Source organism: Phaseolus vulgaris, unplaced genomic scaffold (genome assembly GCF_000499845.2).
Source record: "Phaseolus vulgaris cultivar G19833 unplaced genomic scaffold, P. vulgaris v2.0 scaffold_22, whole genome shotgun sequence".
NCBI classification, from domain to species: Eukaryota; Viridiplantae; Streptophyta; class Magnoliopsida; order Fabales; family Fabaceae; genus Phaseolus; species Phaseolus vulgaris.
Window position 1 is genome coordinate 30642 of NW_027174091.1, and position 22913 is coordinate 53554.

At 38.6% G+C, this 22913-nt stretch overlaps 1 long non-coding RNA gene across 1 annotated transcript; it reads right to left on the reverse strand.

Annotated features, from left to right (window-relative positions):
* Nucleotides 1-13548: 13548 nt before the first annotated feature.
* On the reverse strand, nucleotides 13549-17731 carry LOC137817234 (uncharacterized). The gene is made up of 2 exons (XR_011081943.1): nucleotides 17012-17731; nucleotides 13549-14060 (listed from the first exon to the last, which is right to left on the reverse strand). It is a non-coding gene; the product is annotated as an uncharacterized lncRNA (long non-coding RNA).
* Nucleotides 17732-22913: the final 5182 nt, after the last annotated feature.

Below are 22913 nucleotides of genomic sequence, written 5' to 3' on the forward strand. Positions count from 1 at the left end.
AATCAATGTGTATCACTATTATATAGTATCTAGACACTTATCTATCAAATGCATAGTATAAATTCATGCAATTACCACAAAAAAACTTGTTTCAAGTCATTTCATGCTAATTACTTGAAAATCAATCTCTATCACTATTATATAGTATCTAGAGACGCATCTATCACATACATACAATAAATTCATGCAACTACCACAAAAAAAACTAGTTTAAAGTCTTTTCATGCTAATTACTTGAAAATCAATGTGTATCAATATTATATAGTATCTAGAGACTTATCTATCAAATGCATACTATAAATTCATGTAATTACCAGAAAAAACTAGTTTTAAGTATTTTCATGCTAATTACATGATAATCAATATCTATCACTATTATGTAGTATCTAGAGACTCATATATCAAGTACATACAATAAATTCATGCAACTACGACAAAAATACTAGTTTCAATTATTTTGATGCTAATTTATTGGAAATCAAAGTCTATCACTATTATATAGTATCCACAGACTTATCTAACAAATGCATACCATAAATTCATGCAAGTACGACAAAAAATTAATTTTAAGTCTTTTCATGCTAATTATTTTAAAATCAATGTCTATTACTGTTATATAGTATCTAAATACTCGTCTACATACAGTAAATTCACGCAACTACCACAAAAAAGCTAGTTTCAAGTCTTTTCATGCTAGTTTATTGGAAATCAAAATCTATCATTATTATATAGTGTCCAGAGACTTATCTATCAAATACATACTATAAATTCTACAACTACCACAAAAAAACTTGTTTCAAGTCTTTTCATGGTAATTTCTTGAAAATCAATCTCTATCACTATTATATAGTATATAGAGACGCATCTATCACATACATACAACAAATTCCTGCAACTACCACAAAAAATCTAGTTCAAGTCTCTTCATGCTAATTACTTGAAAATCAATGTGTATCACTATTATATAGTATCTGGACACTTATCTATCAAATGCATAATATAAATTCATGCACTACCACAAAAAAACTAGTTTTAAGTATTTTCATGCTAATTACATGAAAATCAATATCTATCACTATTATGTAGTATCTAGAGACTTATATATCAAGTACATACAATAACTTCATGCAACTACGACAAAACACTAGTTTCAAGTATTTTCATGCTAATTACATGAAAATCAATATCTATCATTATTATGTAGTATCTAGAGACTCATATATCAAGTACATACAATAAATTCATGCAACTACGACAAAAAAACTAGTTTCAAGTATTTTCATGCTAATTTATTGGAAATCAAAGTCTATCACTATTATATAGTATCCACAGACTTATCTATCAAATACATACTATAAATTCAACAACTACCACAAAAAAAATTAGTTTAAAGTCTTTTCATGCTAATAACTTGAAAATCAATGTGTATCACTATTATATAGTATCTAGAGACTGATCTATCACAGACATACAATAAATTCCTGCAACTGCCACAAAAAACTAGTTTCAAGTCTTTTCATGTGAATTACTTGAAAATCAATGTGTATCAATATTATATAGTATCTAGAGACTTATCTATCAAATGCATACTATAAAATAATGTAATTACCAAAAAAAACTAGTTTTAAGTATTTTCATGCTAATTACATGAAAATCAATATCTATCACTATTATGTAGTATCTAGAGACTCATATATCATGTACATACAATAAATTCATGCAACTCCGACAAAAAAACTTGTTTCAAGTATTTTCATGCTAATTACTTGAAAATCAATCTCTATCACTAATATATAGTATCCACAGACTTATCTATCAAATACATACTATAAATTCAACAACTACTACAAAAAAACTTGTTTCATATCTTTTCATGCTAATTACTTGAAAATCAATCTCTATCACTATTATATAGTATCTAGAGACGCATCTATCACATACATAAAACAAATTCATGCAACTACCACAAAAAATGTAGTACAAGTCTCTTCATGCTAATTACTTAAAAATCAATGTGTATCATTATTATATAGTATCTAGACACTTATCTATCAAATGCATACTATAAATTTATGCAATTACCACAAAAAACTAGTTTTAAGTATTTTCATTATAATTACATGAAAATCAATGCCTATCACTATTATGTAGTATCTAGAGACTCCTCTATCTAGTACATACAATAAATTCATGCAACTACGACAAAAAAAATAGTTTCAAGTCTTTTCATGCTAATTTATTTGAAATCAAAGTCTATCACTATTATATAGTGTCCAGAGACTTATCTATCAAATACATACTACAAATTCTACAACTACCACAAAAAAACTTGTTTCAAGTCTCTTCATGCTAATAACTTGAAAATCAATCTCTATCACTATTATATAGTATCTAGAGACGCATCTATCACATACATACAACAAATTCATGCAACTACCACAAAAAATCTAGTTCAAGTCTCTTCATGCTAATTACTTGAAAATCAATGTGTATCACTATTATATAGTATCTAGACACTTATGTATCAAATGCATACTATAAATTCATGCAATTACCACAAAAAAAGTAGTTTTAAGTATTTTCATGCTAATTACATGAAAATCAAAGTCTATCACTATTATATAGTATCTAGAGACTCATATATCAAGTACATACAATAAATTCATGCAACTACCACAAAAAAACTAGCTTCAAGTATTTTCATGCTAATTTATTGGAAATCAAAGTCTATCACTATTATATAGTATCCACAGACTTATCTATCAAATACATACTATAAATTCAACAACTACCACAAAAAAAAACTAGTTTAAATTCTTTTCATGCTAATTACTTGAAAATCAATGTCTATCACTATTATATAGTATCTAGAGACTCATCTATCACAGACATACAATAAATTCCTGCAACTACCACAAAAAAACTAGTTTCAAGTCTTTTCATGCTAATTACTTGAAATTCAATGTGTATCAATATTATATAGTATCTAGAGACTTATCTATCAAATGCATACTATAAATTCATATAATTACCAGAAAAAAACAAGTTTTAATTATTTTCATGCTAATTACTTGAAATTAAATATCTATCACTGTTATACAGTATCTAGAGACTTATCTAACAAATGCATACTATAAATTCATGCAACTACGACAAAAAACTAATTTTAAGTCTTTTCATGCTAATTATTTTAAAATCAATGTATATTACTATTATATAGTATCTAAATACTCATCTATCAAATACATACAGTAAATTCACGCAACTACCATAAAAAAGCTAGTTTCAAGTCTTTTCATGCTAGTTTATTGGAAATCAAAATCTATCATTAATATATAGTGTCCAGAGACTTATCTATCAAATACATACTATAAATTCTACAACTACCACAAAAAAACTTGTTTCAAGTCTTTTCATGGTAATTTCTTGAAAATCAATCTCTATCACTATTATATAGTATCAAGAGACGCATCTATCACATACATACAACAAATTCATGCAACTATTACAAAAAATCTAGTTCAAGTCTCTTCATGCTAATTACTTGAAAATCAATGTGTATCACTATTATATAGTATCTAGAAACTTATCTATCAAATGCATACTATAAATTCATGCAATTAGCACAAAAAAACTAGTTTTAAGTATTTTCATGCTAATTACATGAAAATCAATATCTATCACTATTATGTAGTATCTAGAGACTCATATATCATGTACATACAATAAATTCATGCAACTATGACAAAAAAATTAGTTTCAATTATTTTCATGCTAATTTATTGGAAATCAAAGTCTATCACAATTATATAGTATCCACAGACTTATCTATCAAATACATACTATAAATTCAACAACTACTACAAAAAAAATTGTTTCATGTCTTTTCATGCTAATTACTTGAAAATCAATCTCTATCACTATTATTTAGTATCTAGAGACGCATCTATCATATACATACCATAAATTCATGCAACTACCACAAAAAAAGTAGTTTCAAGTCTTTTCATGCTAATTACTTGAAAATCAATGTGTATCAATATTATTTAGTATCTAGAGACTTATCTATAAAATGCATACTATAAATTCATGTAATTACCAGAAAAAACTAGTTTTAAGTATTTTCATGCTAATTACATGAAAATCAATATCTATCACTATTATGTAGTATCTAGAGACTCATATATGAAGTATATACAATAAATTCATGCAACTACGACAAAAAAACTAGTTTCAATTATTTTCATGATAATTTATTGGAAATCAAAGTCTATCACTATTATATAGTATCCACAGACTTATCTATCAAATACATACTATAAATTCAACAACTACTACAAAAAAACTTGTTTCATGTCTTTTCACGCTAATTACTTGAAAATCAATCTCTATCACTATTATATAGTATCTAGAGACGCATCTATCACATACATACAATCAATTCATGCAACTACCACAAAAAAACTAGTTTCAAGTCTTTTCACGCTAATTACTTGAAAATCAATGTCTATCAGTATTATATAGTATCTAGAGACTTTTCTATCAAATGCATACGATAAATTCATGCAACTTCCATAGAAAACTAGTCTTAAGTCTTTTCACGCTAATTACTTAAAAATCAATCTCTATCACTATTATATCATATCTACAGACTCATCTTTCATATACATACAATAAAGTCATGCAACTACCACAAAAAAACTAGTTTCAAGTCTTTTATGCTAATTACTTGAAAATCATTGTCTATCACTATTATATATTATCTAGAGACCCATCTATCACATACATACAATACATTCATGCTACTACCACCACAAAACTAGTTTCAAATCTTTTCATGCTAATTACTTGAAATTAAATATATATAACTGTTATACAGTATCTAGAGACTTATCTAACAAATGCATACTATAAATTCATGCAACTACGACAAAAAACTAATTTTAAGTCTTTTCATGCTAATTATTTTAAAATCAATGTATATTACTATTATATAGTATCTATATACTCATCTAACAAATACATACAATAAATTCACGCAACTACCATAAAAAAGCTAGTTTCAAGTCTTTTCGTGCTAATTTATTGGAAATCAAAGTCTATCACTATTATATAGTGTCCAGAGACTTATCTATCAAATACATACTACAAATTCTACAACTACCACAAAAAAACTTGTTTCAAGTCTCTTCATGCTAATAACTTGAAAATCAATCTCTATCACTATTATATAGTATCTAGAGACGCATCTATCACATACATACAACAAATTCATGCAACTACCACAAAAAATCTAGTTCAAGTCTCTTCATGCTAATTACTTGAAAATCAATGTGTATCACTATTATATATTATCTAGAAACTTATCTATCAAATTCATACTATAAAATCCTGTAATTACCAGAAAAAAACTAGTTTTAAGTATTTTCATTATAATTACATGAAAATCAATGCCTATCACTATTATGTAGTATCTAGAGACTCATATATCTAGTACATACAATAAATTCATGCAACTATGACAAAAAAACTAGTTTCAATTATTTTCATGCTAATTTATTGGAAATCAAAGTCTATCACTATTATATAGTATCCACAGACTTATCTATCAAATACATACTATAAATTCAACAACTACCACAAAAAAAATTAGTTTAAAGTCTTTTCATGCTAATAACTTGAAAATCAATGTCTATCACTATTATATAGTATCTAGAGACTCATCTATCACAGACATACAATAAATTCCTGCAACTGCCACAAAAAAACTAGTTTCAAGTCTTTTCAAGCGAATTACTTGAAAATCAATGTGTATCAATATTATATAGTATCTAGAGACTTATCTATCAAATGCATACTATAAAATGATGTAATTACCAAAAAAAACTAGTTTTAAGTATTTTCATGCTAATTACATGAAAATCAATATCTATCACTATTATGTAGTATCTAGAGACTCATATATCATGTACATACAATAAATTCATGCAACTACGACAAAAAAACTTGTTTCAAGTATTTTCATGTAATTACTTGAAAATCAATCTCTATCACTATTATATAGTATCCACAGACTTATCTATCAAATACATACTATAAATTCAACAACTACTACAAAAAAACTAGTTTCAAGTCTTTTCATGCTAATTACTTGAAAATAAATCTCTATCATTATTATATAGTATCTACAGACTCATATATCCTCATACATACAGTAAATTCATGCAACTACCACAAAAAAACTAGTTTAAAGTCTTTTCATGCTAATTACTTGAAAATCAATGTCAATCACTATTATATGATATGTAGAGACTCATCTATCACATACATACAATAAATTCATGCAACTACCACAAAAAAACTACTTTCAAGTCTTTTCATGCTAATTACTTGGAAATCAATGTCTCTCAGTATTATATAGTATCTAGAGACTTTTCTATCAAATCCATACTATAAATTCATGCAACTTCCACAAAAAACTAGTCTTAACTCTTTTCATGCAAATTACATGAAAATCAATATGTATCACTATTATGTAGTATCTAGAGACTCATATATCAAGTATATACAATAAATTCATGCAACTACGACAAAAAAACAAGTTTCAATTATTTTCATGCTAATTTATTGGAAATCAAAGTCTATCACTATTATATAGTATCCACAGACTTATCTATCAAATACATATTATAAATTCAACAACTACTACAAAAAACTTGTTTCATGTCTTTTTATGCTAATTACTTGAAAATCAATCTCTATCACTATTATATAGTATCTAGAGACGCATCTATCACATACATACAATAAATTCATGCAACTACCACAAAAAACTAGTTTCAAGTCTTTTCATGCTAATTACTTGAAAATCAATGTCTATCAGTATTATATAGTATCTAGAGACTTTTCTATCAAATGCTTACTATAAATTCATGCAACTTCCACAAAAAACTAGTCTTAAGTCTTTTCTGCTAATTACTTAAAAATCAATGTCTATCACTATTATATCGTATCTACAGACGCATCTTTCATATACATACAATAAAGTCATGCAACTACCACAAAAAAACTAGTTTCAAGTCTTTTATGCTAATTACTTGAAAATCATTGTCTATCACTATTATATATTATCTAGAGACCCATCTATCACATACATACAATACATTCATGCAACTACCACCACAAAACTAGTTTCAAATCTTTTCATGCTAATTACTTGAAATTAAATATCTATAACTGTTATACAGTATCTAGAGACTTATCTAACAAATGCATACTATAAATTCATGCAACTACGACAAAAAACTAATTTTAAGTCTTTTCATGCTAATTATTTTAAAATCAATGTATATTACTATTATATAGTATCTAAATACTCATCTATCAAATACATACAGTAAATTCACGCAACTACCATAAAAAAGCTAGTTTCAAGTCTTTTCATGCTAAGTTATTGGAAATCAAAGTCTATCACTATTATATAGTGTCCAGAGACTTATCTATCAAATACATACTATAAATTCTACAACTACCACAAAAAAACTTGTTTCAAGTCTTTTCATGCTAATTACTTGAAAATCAATCTCTATCACTATTATATAGTATCTAGAGACGCATCTATCACATACATACAACAAATTCATGCAACTACCACAAAAAATCTAGTTTAAGTCTCTTCATGCTAATTACTTGAAAATCAATGTGTATCACTATTATATAGTATCTAGAAACTTATCTATCAAATGCATACTATAAATTCATGCAATTACCACAAAAAACTAGTTTTAAGTATTTTCATTATAATTACATGAAAATCAATGCCTATCACTATTGTGTAGTATCTAGAGACTCATCTATCTAGTACATACAATAAATTCACGCAACTACGACAAAAAAAAATAGTTTCAAGTCTTTTCATGCTTATTTATTGGAAATCAAAGTCTATCACTATTATATAGTATCCACAGACTTATCTATCAAATACATACTATAAATTCAACAAATACTACAAAAAAACTTGTTTCATTTCTTTTCATGCTAATTACTTGAAAATCAATCTCTATCACTATTATATAGTATCTAGAGACGCATCTATCACATACATACAATAAATTCATGCAACTACCACAAAAAAACTAGTTTCAAGTCTTTTCATGCTAATTACTTGAAAATCAATGTGTATCAATATTATATAGTATCTAGAGACTTATCTATCAAATGCATACTATAAATTCATGTAATTACCAGAAAAAAACTAGTTTTAAGTATTTTCATGCTAATTACATGAAAATCAATATCTATCACTATTATGTAGTGTACCGCCCTGGTAGTCGGAAGTGATGACGTGGTGTCGAGCTGTTATATAGGTGTGTTGGATGGGGCACCTGGTTGGCAAAAGGGAAGGAAGTCGGGGGGTTGGTGTAGTCGCCAGTTGTTAAGTTGGCATGTTCCGATCTCCAGCACACCTAAACCGGCGGTCTCCGGGTTGACGATGAAGTCGCCAGATGTGAACCCAGGCGACCAAGTGATTAGAGATCGCCGAAACAAGGACATCGCCGAAGATGAAGGCAAATAGTCATTTCCCAGCTGGCCAGAGGCTGAGGTCGGGAGACAGCTTACTTGAGCATATACGGTGAAACAGGTAGGGTAGATCATGAAGGCGGCCAGCGAGACCACAGGGAAGGTGTGTACGAAGGCACCCGAACTCGCCACCCTGAAGAGATCACGCTCCAAGGCAACTATGCATTGAGTTGTATCATGCATAAGTAACTTAGCCAAAAAAAAACCTGAAGAGTAAGAAATGGCGCCCAAGTCAAGGATGCTCTAGATGATGGCACGTGTACAGCTGGATGCGAGCCACGTGTCCAGATGTGTAACTGCCAGGAGAGAGAAAGTGCCCAGGTATATAAGAGTTTCCAACGAACTTCTAAGGTACGCAGGTTCAGATTGTTTCTTTACGCTTGCGAGTCTTGAGTACGCTGAGAGAGAACTGGTCACGGTTCCTTAGAGTTCTTGAGTTTTTACTCTTAAGTAATTGGTGGTTCAGTCGCTGACTTGGGCGTCGGAGCGTGATCGGCCGCAGCGGCGCCGTTTCGTCTTTTGCAGGTTCTTGAGGTGGATCGCGGTGAAGGACGGAGGCTAACACGGCGCAGAAGTCGATCCAAGTTTGACGAGGCAAAGCTCCAGCGTTTTGGTCAATAGGCACGATCATCAGGCGCCCACCGTGGGGCCGTGTAAAACCTGTTCCCATCCACAGCGTGAGTTCTTGAAGGTTTCTGCGGTTTCTGTTTGGTTGTGTGCTGGTGCAACCATTGTTTGCTGTTCATCTAGGTTTTGTTCGGTACTTTCGCGTTTTCCACCGTTCGTTTGAGTTTTTGTTCGGTGAGCTGAGGTTTTTTTGCTGCTGACGCGAGTTTTAATCGGTGAGATCTGAGTTCTGTTGCTCGTTCGAATTTTCGTGGAGGAAGTGTTGGTTTTTGGTGGAGATGCGAGTTTCTGTGAAGGTTCGCTGTGTTCGTGAGGTTTTTCTAAGTTTCGCGAAGTTCTGACCGATTGATCACTGAATCGATCGTCGCTGAAGAAGGTGTTGTTCATCGCTCTCTGTGATTCGTCAAGATTTCATGAGAAAAATGAGAAGCAACCGTTCAAGTCCAGTTGCGCCCGTTGCTGCTGAAGGCGCCATGACTATGGCGTAGATGGTAGAAATCATGCGTTCGCTGCAGGCGAATGTGGAAGCCTCGCGTATAGAGCAGGCGAGAATGCACGAAGACCTGGTCGCCTCTCGGGCCAGGAATGAAGAGCTTAGCAGAGTGACTGAGGAACTGCGTCAAGCTCTTCAGGAGCAGCGAGGGCATCCAGTCGCTGAAGAGGTCGCGCCGTCAACGCCGCCTCGCGTTTTCCCTATGCCTTTCGCTCAGGCGATTACGGACACGCCAATCCCTGCGAGTGTGGTACCCGTGAAGGTTGTTTTTACCGGCGTGGAGGATCCTGAGGCACATCTCACCACGTTCCATACGCAGATGATGCTGTCAGGCGGATCAGACGCCGTGTATTGCAAGATGTTTGTGAGCACACTCATGGGAACGGCGTTGGAATGGTTTGTGAGCCTGCCTACAGGTCACATAACCAACTTCCAACAGTTTTCGAAGATCTTCGTCGAGCAGTACATAGTGAACAAGGCGCCGCCCAGGGTGTCTTATGACCTGTTTGACATAAGGCAGTACCAGGGAGAGTCCCTCAGGGAGTACTTGAATCGTTTTGGGGCGCAGATGGTCCGCTCGCCGGCCAAGGACGAAGAGATGCTGGTATACGCATTCAAGAAGGGCGTGCTGCCGGGATCCTTCTTTGAGGCGTTGATTAGGGCTCACCCCGCCACGTTTGCTGAGGTTAGGCGACTTGCGGTGGCCCACATCGCCGATGAAAGTGAGGTCGCCGAGAAGAGGGGAAGCGTGGCCCCCGCTAGGCCACGTGCCCAGACCAGGATCCAGCCACAGAGGGTGCTGGAGACAGCGGCGGCCAAGAGGGATCAGAGGACTCGCCATCCTTACGATCCAAGAAAGAACAAGGGCAGGGGCCCGGGGCGCCCTCAACTAGCACGCCGGGAGTACAATCGCCCGCCGAAGCACAAGTTTGTTATGGGATTGGCATACCTGATCGCCATTCCCAATATATCAGCTCGGCTGAAGGCGCCCGAGAAGGTGGGCGACAAGGTGTTGGGACCAAAGCCAGATGCCTGGGGTGAGTTCCACCAGGGCTTTGGCCACACCATCGACTCATGTTTGGCTTTAGGATACCAGCTCGACGACCTGGTCAAGAGCGGGTTCCTGAATGATTACTTGCTGGATAGAAGGACAGGGGGCGCGTCGAGCTCCCATCCAGCAGGTGGTGAGGCTCAGCAGCACGAGATGCCTACCCACGGAGAAATCCACACCATTGCAGGAGGTTTCTCGGGTGGTGGATGCACCGCATCACAGAGGAAGAAGTATGCGAGGTCTGTGATGAAGGTGGACATGTTTGAGGACCACTCGCCGGATGTGGACATTACGTTCACAAAGCAAGATCTTCGGGACGTAGTGCCTCATGACAACGACCCCATAGTCATCTCGCTGATTACAGCAGGAAGGAAGGTCCACAGGGTTCTGGTGGACCAAGGAAGTTCGGCAGACGTGATGTTCTGGCCGACTTTCACGCAGTTGGAGCTACCCCTTGACCAGCTGAGGCCCTATGGAGGGTGTTTGTATGGTTTCACTGGCGACTAGGTGGAGGTCAGGGGATACATTGAGTTGAGAACTACGTTCACAGATGAGGCGGGTTCGAGAACAGAGAAAATCAAGTACCTTGTCGTGAACGCTCCTTCAGCATACAACATTCTGCTGGGAAGACCCACGCTCAACAGAATAGGCGCTATACCTTCGACCCGGCATATGAAGGTGAAGCTGCCATCTATGGAGGGGGTGGTGATCACCATCAAATCCGACCAGAAAGAAGCAAAGAAGTGCTATGAGAATAGCCTGAAGAACAAGAGGTCTGTGAGTTATGTGACGACCACCCCGCCTCCCGGTGTGAAGCCCAGGCCGACGGTAATAGAGGAGACCGCCGGAAGCGACGTGGTGATGGTGGATGCTGAGCTGGGGGAGGGGAACGCCGGTCTAGAGGAAGAAGAGGCGAGGAATCGCCCTGAGGAAACGAGGGAGCTGGGAATCGCCAGGGCGGTGATCGCCAGAGAAACCAGACCAAAACCCGTCGAGCAGTGGCTCGAAAGGGAAATCGGGGGAAAGATCTTCAAGCTGGGAAGATCTCTGGAGGCTGAGCTCCAGGAGCAGATCGCCAAGGTGATAGAGCGGCATCTGGGTGCGTTCGCGTGGTCCGCCTCGGACATGCCCGGGATCGATCCCGACTTCTTGTGCCATCATTTGGCGATGGACAGCCAGGTGAGACCAGTATGACAGAGGAGAAGGAAGTTCAATGAGGAGAGGAGGCAGGCGATTAGGGACAAAACCTAGAAGCTCCTCGCTGCAGGCCATATCAGGGAGGTGCAGTACCCTGAGTGGCTGGCCAACGTCGTGCTGGTAAAGAAGAGCAATGGGAAGTGGCGCATGTGCGTCGACTTCACTGATCTGAACAAGGCCTGCCCAAAGGATTCGTATCCTTTGCCGAGCATAGACGCCCTGGTGGACAGTGCTGCAGGGTGTAAGTTGTTGAGTTTCCTGGATGCCTTCTCGGGGTATAACCAGATCAAGATGCATCCCATGGATGAAGAGAAGACTGCCTTCATGACCGAGAGATCGTGCTACTGCTACAAGGTGATGCCATTTGGGCTGAAGAACGCGGGGGCCACGTACCAGAGGTTGATGGACCGGGTACTTGCACCAATGCTGGGAAGAAATGTGCAAGCATACGTAGATGACATGGTCGTGACCTCGCCGGAGAAGAGCAAGCACGTGGAGGACTTGGAGGAGTTGTTCACTACGATCGCTAAGTTCAGGTTAAAGCTGAATCCCGAGAAGTGCATCTTCGGCGTGGAGGCTGGGAAGTTCTTGGGGTTCCTCTTAGCTGAGAGAGGAATAGAAGCCAACCCTGATAAGTGCGCCGCCATCTTGGCGATGAGGAGCCCCACGACCGTGAAGGAGGTGCAGCAGCTCACGGGACGGATGGCCGCCCTGTCTCGCTTCGTGTCGGCTAGCGGAAATGATGGCATTTCATGTGTTCTTCTTGAATCAAAGTAGTAAAAAGTGATGCGGAAGCAATGGGTGAGTGAAACAAAGCCCTCCTAGGAGTTGTGTTGGCTTTGAAGGTGCATGATGAGTGTGGTGTTTGAGTGGTTCGGCCAGCTCAAGGGAGAAAGGTGAAAGGATTGAAGTTTATAGCCTAGATTTCTAGGAGAAGTAAAGCTAGTGCACAAAAATGGCAGCATAACCTTACTCAATTAAACTTGAAAATACAAGGTGTAGGCTCCTCCTTTTATAGGCTAAGGAGGACCATAATGCAACCCTAATGCTAGCCAAATGAAATGTAAATGTGAAGCACATGGGTGCACATGGCACATGGGTGCACAAATGAGCACATGGGGAGGGGTGTGTCTAGTTTTTATGCTCACCCCCTCCATGGGCTTTCTAGACCGGCCTTGGTAAATTTAGAGGTTTTTTTAGAAACTCTAAGTTTACCTAGGTTGGTGTTTTAGGTGCCAAAATTAATTCTAAGAAAATTACAAATAAAGTTCCTATGCTAATTTTGACAAGAAATTAAAGTCTACTCTACACTAGAGTTTATGGCATTTGAACATGTAAAAGAATGTCTTCTTGGATCCTCTTGGCCATAACTGATGGAAAAACGATCTTCTTCTAGTAATGATCTTTGTAATTTCTTCTTTGGATGAATGATGAAGGAGATATGATGAGCGGAAGCATTAAAGAAACTCAAGAGGAGTTTCCATGGATTGAAGTGGAGTAGGAATTTGTGAGAGTGAGAGGTGAGGCCAACTCACTAGGAAAGAGTCTAGGCTAAGTCTTGAAGGAGACTAACCTAGGGAGAACTTAAGAACAAGTAGAATGGCCAAAATTAGGCAGCATTTCATTACTAATTCAAAGTTAAAGAAATACATGTTCAAGAGACTCCTATTTATAGGATAAAGTCTCTCAAAAACTCTCAAATGAGAGTGTGACAAGTGTCACCACCTTATTGGTGCAAATCCTCTCCATTAAGGAGAAGACATGTGGAGACTCATGCCTTCCTTGCCTACATTTCTATTTGCACCCCTCTTTTATTATTTTACACATTACTTTGTTTTCTATTTACATCTTTCTCTACTTTGGCCCAAAATACAAGGACCAAAACTTCCTAACTACTCTATACAATTTTTACAAGGCTAAGAAGAAGAACAAGACTTTACAAACTCTTTATTAAAGCTCGATCTTCGTCTATCTTCTTGGCCAAAAGTTTTGAGGCTGGACGGTTTCCATCATCCCCTCCCTCTTGAAAAGGATCTGTCCTCAGATCTGAATGATGCTCAATGACAGCAACCTCTGTTTATTTGATGTTTTCCTCCTGGGTCAAATGTCAATCTACAATAAACATCAAACAAACATGAGATAAATTTCTTTTTTAAAAGAAAATTAAAACAAAAGAAAACTAAACAAAAATAAGGCCCTTTATCTTTAAATTTCTTTTTAAAGAAAAACATAAGGCCCCTTTCAAAAGTATTTTTGTTCACTTTGTGTTGTTTATTGCCCAAGCTAGGCAACAACATCACAAAGTTTGGTTTTTGAGATTTTTGTAAAGAAGAATGAACATTATATAATTGAAAAGAAGAGTTCAAAGTATTGCAATCCCCCTTTAAGGATTCTTTCTCAGCCATGCTTTGAGGGAGTGTCATAAAAGGTTCTTCTTCTTCGTGGGTTTCCTCTTCTTCCTTTTCAATCAAACATTCTTCTGGTTCAGCTCCAAACATAGATTTTTCTTCAAGCACATCCTCACAAGGGTTTTCTAGAGAAGATAAAATGTTATCAATATATGATTCAACTCCAGAAAAAGAGTTTTTTATACTTTCTTTTTCTATCATCACTTTTTCTCTCTTTTCTTTCTCTTCTCTATCTTTCCTTTCGTTGTCCTCTCTTTCCCTTTTCTCCTTCTTTTCTTTCTTTCTGACAAGAGCTTGGAATTTTTCTCTAAACTCCTTTTCTCTTCTAACATATTCTTTTTCTCTGTATATAAAATTTCTTCCTTTTTCTACAAGCTCTTTCATTTCTTCTCTAAGCTTTTTCTTTTTCACATATGAAGGTGGAACAAACTTTCTTCTCATACACATCTTCAATTCATCCCAATTCAATATTTCTGATTTTCTACCAATTCTAACATCAGCTTCCCTTTGTATCCACCAAGACCTAGCATATTCTTCAAAACTTAGGGTAGCCATGGAAAATTTTCTAAATTCATCCAATTGATGTTTTTCAAAGATTTGATCAACTTTTGTTTCCCATTCTAAATATGCTTCAACATTTTTATTTCCATCAAAGTAAGGAATGTATATTTCAGGCTCTGTAGAATAATATAAACTTCTAGGCTCAAAACGCATCCCTTCCTTTTTTTGATAATGAGGATTATAAATCTTTCTACTATGACAAGAAGTATACATAGACATATTAAGCTTTGTATTTAAAAGATTTTTCACAAGAAGGAAAGTGAGTTTAGCACACAAGGTAAATTCCCAGGAAAGAGAGGTGGGTCACAATGGACACTCTTAAGTACCAAGTCTTTCCTAGCCAGAACTTATCCCAATGCACTTCACAAATCTCCTTCCAATGAAAACTTCTTCAACACAAACAAAGAGTTTTCTAAAGAAAGAAACTAAAAGAAAGCTTTTAAAATCTAAGAATTTAAATTGCAAAAATTTAAACTAGACGACTCCTAATGGTGAGGCTTGTTGGCACTTGTGAACCTTCAAGACACACTCACCGTCTAAAGCGTGTATCTAATAAGAAAATTAAAGAAAACTTGTAGGAGATGGAAGAACACCAAAGGCTCTTCCAAGACACCTAAAGTAAAGATAATGGCCAAATTACAAAACAATTGAAATCACACAAAATTTTAAAAAAAGTAATCTTCAAAGTTCTCTTCTCTTCTCTCACAAGTGTTTCTCTCCAAGCCTTTACTTGTTTGTCCTCCAAAGGTGAGTACCCCTTGCAAAGTCCTTTGCCTTCTCTTAGGATGCTACCTAGAAGTTAGCTCAATTCTCACAAAGAACAAATTCAAGGTATATTCCACTTCAAGAGGTCAATAATAAAAAGCAATAAAAGCTCAATTTGAAGAGTGAAACTCAAAGGAGATTAGAGATGACAAACACAAAGATTATCCATAAAATCAAGACAAGCAAGAAATTAAAGGTTTTCAAGAAAGTAGGCACTCAAAAGAAGCACCTAAAGATTAGCACTAGAATTGGATTAAAAAAAGAAAAACAAAGAATGATGAAAATTCTTAGTAGACCATGAAATCCAAAATGTTTTGGCCCAAAATGCAATTGGGCAGAATTTGTTTCCACTTTTCTAATCCCAATCTCGCGGGTCCCACAGAAAGTCCTCAATTGCTGAATTCTTTCATCAAAATCCCGCTTCAATACTGCACCGTTTCTGCTTGTGTGCCAATATTCAATTCTTCAAAAAGCACTATTCAGCAAATCATGGACCCTACCATGTGAATGCCAATTTCTTGCCAAATTGAACAACTTCACGTACTGGCAGCCACCTATACTTTGCTATTTCCAAATTACTTCTTGCAGATCCGCACCAAATTTCGTCAATTGCCACCACCAGAATTTGCTTTCTAAATAAATTGAATTGCCGCTTGAACACTACACCATTATCCCCACAAGAGTAATTATTGGCACTAATTCAACTCATCACTCCACTGGTTCTGCACATACTTCCCAATTTTGACCCAAAGTGCAACTTCAAAAGCAAATTAAACACTAATTGTGTTCCAGAATCAACTAAATTGTTGTTAATTCAATTCCAATTCAGCACTGCAATTAAACCAATCATTCATAATACCATCGTAAAACTGAAATACAGTACAAATTTAGCTACTGCACTAGGAATCACAAATTCAAAGTCAAGTGATTAAAGCCATGAAATCTGCAATAAAACTTTGCACCAAGAGCAGAAAACCAATGCCACTTGAGTCAAATAATTTGCACCGTTTTCAGCTGCACCGGACAACTCCAAATTTATGTTTTAGAGTTGCAATCATCCTCAACACAGTGGTCTGAACCAATTGCTTGTGCCAGAAACACTAATTCAAAAATCTGCTACGACTTAAATTCTTGCACCAGAATTCTGCACCATAACCGCTAAACAAGAATTTAATCCAAACCAATGAACGTCCAAATCTCACTCTTGTACATAACCGATTCCAATCATAGATTTCCAAAATCGCTCCAAAAAGAAATGAAGAACCAGATGAACGCAAAAGCAGAATCACAAATCTTCGGAATCGGAAGTGAAGCGGAGGAAGAACTTACATGAATAAATTCATTCTTCACTGTTTTAATTCTTCGATTTTCGATTCACCAAACCAACTCGATCGTGATTCAAACAGATTTCTCCGATCGTCTTCTCCGTTCACCGGTTTCGCTGGAAAACGCCACTGCCGTTCGCCGATCAACACTGTAAAACTGCCGTTTGCAAATTAACAACGCACCGTTTCTATTGGATTTTGGCGGAAAAACGCACAACCTCCGTTCGCGATTCTGAACCGCTTAAGGTCGTCGTCTCCGATTAAGGTCGTCGTCTCCGATTAAGTTTGTCTTCTTCGATTAAGCTTCTCCAAGAGATGAACACAAGAAGAAACGAACCAAAATGCACGAAAATTTTGTTGTGCGTACCTTCAAAAATCCTTTGCGCACCACAGATTTCATTCATACCAGAGTTCTTCCGATTCCAACTTCATGAATGCTTAGAAGATGAAGAACAACAACACAAATCGCAGAGAAAATTTGAGGAAAATCTGAAAATCTGAACCAAATCTGCTATTCGTACCTCTGGCTACACTGCCGCACCAAAGAACTAATGAGATCTCCAAACAGATCCAGATTACTCTTCACACCTTGAAATTTCTTTCCGAACCACGAACAATTTTCGGAAAAATTTTCGAGAATTTTCAAAAATGAATTTTGAGAGAATGATAATGGAAACCTAACTCAAAGAAAATTGCTAATGATCTAGTAGCAATTTATGAACTCAAATATGAAAATCAAAAGCACTCAAGAGCTCTAATCTATGAAGAAATTTGAAAAAAAAAAATTTCAAAAAGTTCAACTAATGGAGTTTATGACAAATTTGGACTAAACATGACTCTAGACAAAACATATATGATTATAAAATCAAAATGACTCAATTATATGAAAATTTCACCGAACAAATTTGAAGAAAACTCAAAAAATTCAAAAGCACACATGAACATGAACACAAGAACACCTAAAAGCACATATACGAAGGTTCAAGTAAGAACAATTAATTTGAACCGAACAAAAAGACAAAAAAACACAAAATCAATCGGTAAACATTCAAGACAATCAAGAACATTATGAACAACACGGAATTTAGAAAAAAATAGAAGAAGATCTTACAACCATAGCTCTGAATACCAAATGATGGAAAAACGATCTTCTTCTAGTAATGATCTTTGTAATTTCTTCTTTGGATGAATGATGAAGGAGATATGATGAGCGGAAGCATTAAAGAAACTCAAGAGGAGTTTCCATGGATTGAAGTGGAGTAGGAATTTGTGAGAGTGAGAGGTGAGGCCAACTCACTAGGAAAGAGTCTAGGCTAAGTCTTGAAGGAGACTAACCTAGGGAGAACTTAAGAACAAGTAGAATGGCCAAAATTAGGCAGCATTTCATTACTAATTCAAAGTTAAAGAAATACATGTACAAGAGACTCCTATTTATAGGATAAAGTCTCTCAAAAACTCTCAAATGAGAGTGTGACAAGTGTCACCACCTTATTGGTGCAAATCCTCTCCATTAAGGAGAAGACATGTGGAGACTCATGCCTTCCTTGCCTACATTTCTATTTGCACCCCTCTTTTATTATTTTACACATTACTTTGTTTTCTATTTACATCTTTCTCTACTTTGGCCCAAAATACAAGGACCAAAACTTCCTAACTACTCTATACAATTTTTACAAGGCTAAGAAGAAGAACAAGACTTTACAAACTCTTTATTAAAGCTCGATCTTCGTCTATCTTCTTGGCCAAAAGTTTTGAGGCTGGACGGTTTCCATCAATAACTCTATGGTTGGCCCAAATCTACCCTTTGGTGGGCTTGCATGTGGGCTTGTGCTTGGGCCTCTTCCATCAGGAGAGAAGGGCCATCCATATTTCCAGTGTTTAAGGAGGAATAACAAATTTGCTTGGACGAAGGAGTGTGAAGAAGCCTTCGTCAAGCTTAAAGAGTACCTGGCGAGCTCGCCGGTTTTGTGCAAACCGCTGATGGGGACCCCTCTCAGGTTGTATTTTGCTGTGACTGAGAGGGCGGTGAGTGCGGTGCTCGCCCAAGACCAAGATCAGGCTCAAAAACCTATTTATTTTGTCAGCAAGGTGCTGCAAGGCCCCGAAGTAAGATATCAGGCCTTGGAGAAAGCTGCACTGGCAGTAGTCTTTTCGGCAAGAAGGTTACGCCACTATTTTCATAGCTTCACAATATTGGTGATGACCGACTTGCCGATCCAGAAGGTCTTGAAGAAGCCTGACGTCGCTGGGAGAATGGTGAAGTGGGCGGTGGAGCTGTCGGAGTTCGACATCAAGTGTGAACCCCAAGGTCCGATTAAGGGGCAGATCTTCGCAGATTTGGTGGTCGAGATCTCGTCAGAAGCAACACGAGTTGAGGGGGATGACTTTCGTTGGGTGCTTTCAGTGGACGGATCGTCGAACCAGCAGGGTAGCGGTGCTGGGGTCATCTTGGAGGGACCCAACGGCGTGCTGATCGAACAATCCCTGAGGTTTGCCTTCAAGGCCAGCAATAATCAAGCAGAATATGAGGCGCTGATCGCCGGTATCTTGCTGGCCAAGGAGATGGGAGCTAGGGTGCTGATGGCTAAGAGTGACTCGCTGTTAGTCACGGGACAAGTAACAGGCGAGTTCCAGGCTAAAGATCCACAAATGGCGGCTTACCTGGAGTATGTACAGGAATTGAAGAGTTCCTTTGTCTCCTTTGAAGTGGTGCACATGCCCAGAGAGCAGAATGCCCGAGCTGACTTGCTAGCTAAGCTCGCCAGTTTAGGCAAGGGGGGTAGGCAGAGGACGGTGACTCAAGAAACTCTGAAGACGCCCAGAGCATTTGTGACAGATCACCTGGTTCTTCAGATAAGCAAGTCGACGGAGAAAGCGGCGAGTGGTCAAAGATCCTTGACTCAAGAGACCATGAGGTCGCCAAGAATAAGAGCATGTCGGGGAGAAAAGGTGAACATGACGCAGGCCTGTACGACCCATGAGCCAGACACCTGGGTAACACAGTACAAGCGATGCCTGGCGGATGGCCTTCTCCCGCTGGATCCGACAGAGGCTAGGAAGATAAAGAAGAATTCTAGCAAGTTCACAATGATTGATGGCGAGCTGTATAGGTTTGGGTTCACACACCCACTCCTGGAATGTGTGCATGGCGAAAAATGTACGAGAATTATGGCAGAGCTCCATGAAAGGATATGTGGAAGCCACGTCGGGGGTTGAGCTCTGGCCGCAAGGACCCTCCGTGCAGGTTACTACTGGCCTACGATGAGAGAAGATTGCAAGAAGTATGCGCAGTGTTGCAAGCAGTGTCAGCAGCACGCCGATTGGCACAAGGCGCCTCCCGAGGAGTTGAAGTCGATTTACAGCCCTTGGCCGTTTCACACGTGGGGAATCGATATTCTGGGACCCTTTCCATTGGCGATCAGGCAAATGAAGTACTTGGTGGTGGCAATTGAGTATTTCACCAAGTGGATCGAAGCAGAACCAGTGGCCCAGATCACCGCACACAAGATCGAGGGTTTCGTGTGGAAGAACATTGTGCGCCGGTTTGGTGTGCCCAAGCGCCTGTTGTCGGACAACGGGACTCAGTTTGCAAGTCACCTGTTGAAGAAGCTGTGTGAAGGGGTGGGAATTCAACAAGTATTTGCATCCGTCGAGCACCCTCAGACGAATGGCCAAGTAGAGTCAGCCAACCGGGTGTTGCTAAGAGGTTTGAAGAGAAGGCTAGAGAAAGCCAAAGGAAGTTGGGCTGAGGAGGTACCCCGTATAGTCTGGGCGTACCACACCACCGAGCAGTCAGGAACCCATGAGACCCCGTTCAGTTTGGTTTACGGGTGCGACGCAATGATTCCAGTGGAGATCCAGGAGAGCTCGCCGAGATTCCAGAACTTTGCAGCGGAAGACTCGAATGAGGAAAGAAGGCTGAATCTGGATTTGCTGGATGAGGTCAGGGAGGAGGCGAGATTGAAAGCTGAGGCAGTGAAAAGAAGGATTGAACGAAGATATAACTCGAAGGTGATGCCAAGACAGTTCAGAGAAGGCGACCTGGTGATGAGGAAGGCCCACCAGTACGAGATGGAGAACAAGCTGTCGCCTAAGTGGACGGGACCGTTCAGGATAACCGAGGCGCTCGGGAACGGCGCCTATCGCTTAGAAACGTTGGAAGGAGGGGCGATCCCTCGCACTTGGAACGCCACGCACCTCAAGTTATATTACAGTTAAGAACTTTGTAAGTAAAAACAAACACGAAGAGCTTTACAATGTTTCTGTTAAAACAGTTTGGAGGGGGCACTCTTTTTTCCCTAAGGAGGGTTTTTAATGAGGCCGCCCAATAAAGAAGAGTTTTCAAAGTTTAAAGTGTTTTGGATTGCATGCTTGTTGTTTTCCGAAAGTTTTGAAGAAAGACCTTGTCACTTATATGGGGGAACGGAGGCTCCTCCGGTGACAGGCGGAGTCGCCTGGGCCAGGTTGGGGCGGGAAGGTGCAGGCCTCTCAGCCTGAGAAGACGAAGCGCCGCGTGCTCGCGGTGGGTCGTGAGCTTGTAAGGAAGGGTTTCGTGATGAAGGAGGAGGATTTGGGGTGATCTTTGAGCGAGTCATTGTTGAAGCTGCAAAGGAAGAAGAAAAGGAAAAATGATCAGGGTTCACAGAGGCTGACTCGATCATGGAAGAAGGGTGAAAAACGAATGAACGTAGGTTCGTTGTGACGTTGACGGAGCCCTAAGTTACGAAGAAGGAGAAATAGCAAAAACAACCCACAACGTATGCACCAGACAGTTAAAGGATGATGCGAATCGGTTAAAATGCAGGAAAAACCAGCAGAAGAAGGAAAGGAAGTACCTTTTTATGATCAGGAAGGCGATGAAGAATGTTGGTGATTCAGAATGTTGAAGAACGCTGAGAGCTTTTTTGCAGAAGAGAGTTGGAGCATTTGAAGATACGAAGAAAAGTGATGGAACAGTGGAGCGAAAATGGGTTTAAGGGTTTTTCGAAATGGGTTTGGGAAGCGCAAACGTTAACTGAAGGTAACCGTTGATGAAGCCACGTGTCGAGCGATGGGTGAGGGGTTTGGTGGAGCGCCAGAGAAGCAGAAAGTACAACCGCTTGAAATTTTGCGCCAGTGCCACGTAGACCGGTATTGACGTGACTCTTTTAGTCTTTTCGCTGGACAAGTCCTCGCTTAAGACTGGGGGGCTTGTGTACCGCCCTGGTAGTCGGAAGTGATGACGTGGCATCAAGCTACGGTGTCGGCGTGTTGACAAGACGCCAGGCTGGCAGAAGGGAAAGAAGTCGGGGGGCTCGTGAAGTCGCCAGTTATTAAGTTGGCGTGTTCCGATCTTCAGCATACCAGAATCGGCGATCACCGGGTTAAAGATGAAGTCGCCAGATGTAAACTCAGGCGACCTAGTGATTGGAGATCGCCAGAGCAAGCACATCGCCGGAGATGAAGGTGGTGCAGATTATGAAGGCGGCCGGCGAGACCACAGGGAAGGTGTACGAAGGCACCCTAACTCGCCAGTTCCAGTAGAGATCGCGCTCCCAAGTTAGCTATGCACTAGGCAGTACCATGCATAAGTAACTTAGCCAAAAGAGAGTCAAAAGCAGCGCCCAAGTCAAGGAGGCTCCAGATGATGGCACGTGTACGACTGGATGCGAGCCACGTGTCCAGGTCTGTAACTGCCAGGAGAGAGAAAGTGACCAGGTATAAAAGGGTTTCCCAACGAACTTTCGAGGTACGCACGTTCAGATTATACTCTTTACGCTTGCGAGTTCTTGAGCATACTGTGAGAGAGAACATTGCACGGTTCCTTGAGAGTTCTTGAGTGTTATTGCTCTTAGTATTTGGTGGTTCGGTCACTGACTTGGGCGTTGGAGTGCGATCGGCCGCAGCGCCGCCGCCCTGTTCTTTTG